This window comes from Ictidomys tridecemlineatus, chromosome 13 (assembly GCF_052094955.1).
Source record: "Ictidomys tridecemlineatus isolate mIctTri1 chromosome 13, mIctTri1.hap1, whole genome shotgun sequence".
In the NCBI taxonomy this organism is placed as follows: Eukaryota; Metazoa; Chordata; class Mammalia; order Rodentia; family Sciuridae; genus Ictidomys; species Ictidomys tridecemlineatus.
In genome coordinates, this window is record NC_135489.1 from 73,504,975 (window position 1) to 73,510,974 (window position 6,000).

Sequence of the window (6,000 nt, forward strand, 5' to 3'; positions counted from 1 at the left end):
ATAAAGTACCTGTATAGTAGATTTTAAATTTAGATTTTAGTAGATTTTAAATTTAGAACTCTATAAATAACTGACACAATGGCTAAGAAAAATAGAGTTTTTAAGCAATAGTTAATTATAGCCTAGCTAGGATAAAGTACGCAGTCTACTTTCTGGACAAATTTGCTAAGATAAGAATTGTATATCTGTGTTATTTTTATTTTGTTGCTTCATACTATATAAATTATTTCTCAAAACAGCCATTTGACATGTTAAAGTGTCCTCCTCATCCAAGTACTTTTGTGACTGCTAACTCATTTTGTACTTGTTGGGTGAGAACTATTAGCTCCATTTGATGAATAGGCACATAAACTACAAATGACAAAGTTAACCTAAATTCACATAGATATTTGTGCCCTTACCCAACACAGACCAACCTCAAGTCTTATGTTCACAATTCTATTTAATCCAAACAAATACAACCAAGAAGACCTTTCTGGTTAGAACCCATTCCTTTAGGAAAATCCTAACCCATCATTTGACATTGTAGATGGGTTTAGACTGCAACCTATCCTGCCCTAATCTCTGAAAATTGCCACAAGATAAATTTGATTATTTCAATTAAAAAAGCATGTTTGGGAATCTTCCAACATTCAAAGATTATAACTGATGATGTATTTCCTTGCAAACAAAATGGAAAGGGAAATTATTATTGGCTAGGGATTAATATAAAAGTATAGTTACACTCACTTCAATAGCTTTCAAGGAGTGTTTCCTATGCTTTCAGATTTTGTGGACCAGTGAAATTTCAAAAAACATCTTGTTGTCCTGTACAGGGTAGCCAACTTAATTTTTCAAACTAAGAACATTTTAAAAGGCAACCTCTCATCCACAATTGCAAAATCCAAACATTTGAAAATCAAACATGCCTTTTTATTCTTGTCTGTAACTCATTTGTCATCAACATCTCAACTAACCCTCCTCATCTGGCATTAAAGCCTGACCTAAACTGACATGAGGCTATTCACCCGCTTATTCTATCATGTAGAATAAATATTCTTATGTTTCACTGCAGAAACATTACTGTAATTGATTAGGGAGTGTCCTCTCAGACCCTGCTGTGGCTGTTATGTAATATAGGATACATGGACTTTATTACCTTTCCAGAATCCAAAATGAACCTAAATTCTGAAACATATGTTGTCTCAAGTATTTCACATTATAAGGGTACAGATTCACAGTACCTGGTCATGAATGTTTCATTAAAAAAAAGAGCAAAATTCAATTTAAATCATCAATAAGTATGAAGGACAATCTTGGAATAAAATATAATCCTTTATATTTAATAAAAATCTAGCTTTCTGAGGAAAAATCAAGTTGTTGCTTTTTATATGTCACTGAAGATGATATTAACCAGCATATGAGATTCACTGCCATTGGAAAATGTCCTACTCAGATGGCTCCACATTTAAAACATGACCTTTGGAGCTTTATTTATAGTATGAAGCAGGACAGATAGAATAGGAATGAATTATGCCATGCTGTGGCTCCTGTAGGACACAGATAAATTATAATTATACAGCAAAAGAACCAGTGATTTGGAATCTATCTAATAACAGAATTTTATTTTTTTCCCTTAAATTACCTTTAGTGTGTACAAATTGAAAATGCTTAGAATGCTGGACCTTATCTAAGAAAGTTCTCTGATTTAAAAAAAATAGATCAAATTAATGAACATGAATATGTATAGAGATAAATCTAGAAAATCAAAAGATGTAACCTGCTTGTCAGAATACTGGGCAAGATGGAGGAAAAAATCACTAGCAAACCATCTTTTTGCATAAGAATCTTATGGCATTTTTATATTGTTTATTCCTATACTGCCTATTTTCTGAATAGTTTGAGGTATTGGCAAACTGGATACTTGGACATGTCAAATTTTATCCTAGCAGATACTAATGAATTAAGTGTCAAACATTTTAAGAGAAATAATTAAGTCTCTGTTATAAGGGCCACCAGCTGCATCTATAAACAAGACAATAAGTTATTCAGTTTGACAACATTTAATGAGTTTCTACATGAGATAAATCACTAGGCTACCTGCAGGAAATGAATGGCTAGATAAGAACACTTAAGTTTTCTCATAGACTTCATGGTATAGTCAGGAGAGACTATTAAAAAATATTACACAAGTAAGTACTAAGTGTTTTAGTAGATGTGCAGCCAAATACTATGGGACAGAAAATCATGTGATTTCTATTGGAGGCAAGCTGCACAGTACTAATGTTCAGTAAGAGCAAAGGCACAGAGGAGGGCCTTATGGAAACTTCAGAGGCCTAATTACAGAAAAAGGTTATAGTGTCTCCCTCATGTGTATGTCAAAATATAAATAGTTCTAAACTATGAATTAGTTGTAAGGAAGTCAAATAAAGATTTATTTTTTTTGGTGATTAGAAATATAATGCTCATGAAATATCAAATACACTTTTTTTCACCTCATTGTTTGGTACCTATCCCTTGAGGAACACAGCATTATTGCAGAAATAAAAACAAGGTGGCAACTTGAGGAAGGATAAATGATGTGATAAACTAATCAAAAAGAAAAGTGGCAAAAAAGGTAGTTTGGGAGTCCAGTGAAGTTCTTTCTATGACATGCAAAGGACATCAGACTTTTTAAAAACTCATATTCTTATTTTTAAATAACTAGGAATAGATTACATGCAATAGATTTTGAAATTAGCTTCACTCAAAAATGGTTATTATGAGAAAACAGTAGGAGTTTTTCAAATAATGCCAAAATTATCTGAAAACTCATTTTAGTCCCAGCAGCCTCATTTATTAAGCCATTATTTCTATAATATAATTAGGTAGAAACTAAACCAGCAATAATAATAAATGAGTAAACTAGTGTTGGGGTTTTTGTTTGCTGTTGTTGTCATTGTTTGTATATTTTTTTGAGATGAGATATCATTATGCTACCAGGCTGACCTCAAAATTCTGGATTCAAGAAATTCAGCCTCCTTAGCATTTTGAGTAGCTGGAACTACAGGTGTGCACCATCATGCCCAGCAAGCTAGTTAGTATTAGTTTGAACAACACTCAATTTGGCAAGCAAAATTCCCATAAATTGTAATAAAAAATGTGGAGGTTGCCTGCAGTAAATCACTATTTATAAGAACAACCACAACAAGAACATGTGAGATACCTTAACATTCAATAGAAGGGTAGTAATCTTTAAAAATCCTGGTAGTGAGAAAATAGGTAACATCAACTTAAAAATCAAAGAATAGAATCTGTTCTTTTCATTTCCTTTCCTGAACAGTTCAGTCAAATTCCTGTTATTGGGGCCCATCAAAGCAGACATGCCCTGATAGGGGGACTAGGGGAGACCTGGCACAGTAAGTTGAAGCCTGAAAAAAATGAGGAGGATATTCATTCTGGGAGCTGGCAGCTGCAGCCAGGCATAGACTGTTGGAGGCCAAGAGTAAGGAGGGTATTAAAGAGGGGGAGGGCAAAAGTGCATTAACAGATTTAGTGTTGGCCTACATCAGAACCAGTCAAATATTGGGAGTCACATTTTTTTTAATGTTAGTTATTGAGAAGTAAAAATATGAAAAAAGAAAAATTAGAATGGTCTTGAATTAGAACTTGAGGTATTAGACAGAACTCATGGTCTTCCATGTATAAACATATAGAAATACAGATATTAATATGTATATGGGTATGTTCCCTAACTCTTCTACCAATTGGGCTTAGGAGCAGCAATATCCCAATATCAATGAGTACTTTTGGCACACAGATTTTGGTTCCAGAAACCATTCTCTGCTAAGGAAAAAAGTACAAAAAAGTACAGAAAAAAGTTCATTTTGTACAGAAAAAGTACAAAATGAACTTAGAGGTAAAGAACAATGATAGATATATGTTTAAACCACACAGAAACAAATTGAAAGGGCCTCCGACTGGCCAAATCTGAGAGCATTTGGCACCAAAATAAATAACATTGTAAATCTTTGAATGAGGCTGACTCCATACTCATATAAATAATTACATGAAATATTGAAAGTTTGATGAGGAATGTTCCAAAAATACTCCTCATTGACCCATAAATAATGCTAACTAGAAAGAGAAGAAAAAAATAACATTAGAGAAATCTGACCAATACCACCATAATCAAGTTTTTGTCAGTATGAGACAAATTAAAATCAGGTGCCAACTGATAGGATGCATTGAAAAGACCAGATAACCTGTGCAATTCCTGAAGAAACAAAATCCAAATATGATCATGATGGACCATTAAGACTAACAGAAGCGCTGGGCATATAGCTCAGTTGATAGAGTGCTTGCCTCACATGAACAAGGCCCTGGGTTCAATCCCCAATAAGACAACAACAACAACAAAAGACTAACAGAAAGTGAAGAGACATTCTACAAAATAATGGCCCGCAGCTTTCAAAAGTGTCAAGGTCATGAAAGTTAAGGAAATATTGGGAAGTGTCCCAAATGGAAGATAATAAAGAGACACTGCAATTAAATGTAATATAGGATTCTAAACTGGAACTTTTTGTTGTCAAGAATACTTTGGGGATAATTGGGAAAAATATGAAATGAGCTTTGATCAGATTTAGTGATGTATTAATGTTAGTTTTCTGAATTTGATGGGTGAATTCAGGTAATCTAAGGAGAATATTCTCATTTATAGGCACTAAAGAATTTTAGGCTGAAAGGCACTGTACTATCAACTTATTCAAAATGACTTAAGCAAAAGAAATATTCTGTGTACTAATCTTACATTTTTTGTATATTTGAGATTGTTTCAAAGTAAAGTTTTACAAATAGGAAAACAGCAACACAAATTTCACATTTATGATAAGGCGATTACAAAAACAAATGACATTTGATTGCTTATTTTGTTCCAGACAGTGTTTGTAATATTTTATAAACACACTTCCTATATTATCACATAGAATGGTACCTAAATGAAATGAGGACTCAGAAAGATATTACACAAAAAATCCAAATATAAAATAATATGTGTAATATAAGTTTTTGTGGTTTTTTTTGTAAAAACAACTTTATACAGAAGCATTTTATATAAATATAGATAAAAATGTTAATTGTAATATTAAGATATTCTTCACTGTTTAGATTTTGTATAATTTGTATTGTATTGTTTATATGTATTTTCTAAATTGAAAAAAATCTATAAATAAATAGGAAGAAAGACCTACTGTAGAGTAGAGGAAAGGAAATGGGAAGGGAAGAGGAGAAGGGGGAAGTCCTAGGGACTGAATTGAAACAAATTATAATCTATGCTTGTAAAATTATGTAAAAATCAACCCTTATATCATGTATAATTATAATGCATTAATAAAAAATAAAAGTAATAGCCATGTACTTAGAATTTACTTTTTAAATTTACTGTTTAAATTTTTGCTAGAAGGGGAAATGTTAAGATTACACTATTCTTTTTTTAAAAACACTTATTTTTTACTTGTAGCTGGACAAATAACTTTATTTATATGTATTTTTATGTGATGCTGAGGATCCAACCCAGGGCCTCACATATGCTAGGTGAGCACTCTACCACTGAGCTACAACCCCAGCCCTGTAAGATTATACTATTCTTAAGAAAACAGCATCATACAAAAATATCTGAGTCAAATTTTACATTATTAAAAATTAGGAAGAAAACAATGACTGAATGAAATATGCTTATATTTTTAAATTAGTTAAATTCTAATGGTGTTATTAAATTTTATCTGAGATTAGCCACTGTCTAAAGTTGGCAAACCTTTCAGGATGGACTGAAGTCCTGCAGTTAAATTGTCATACCTAATCACCAATGACAGGCACAGAAACTAAAGTCCAATTCAGGTGTGGAGCTTATAGGAAAAAGAGAAGGGGATCACTTTTTCCATTCATTTCAATCTGAAGGGAATAGTAGAAGTAAAATGAAGTGCTATGGAAAGTAAAATTGTTGAAATATCAGACAACATGGACAAGAAGACAGAGGACAACTTT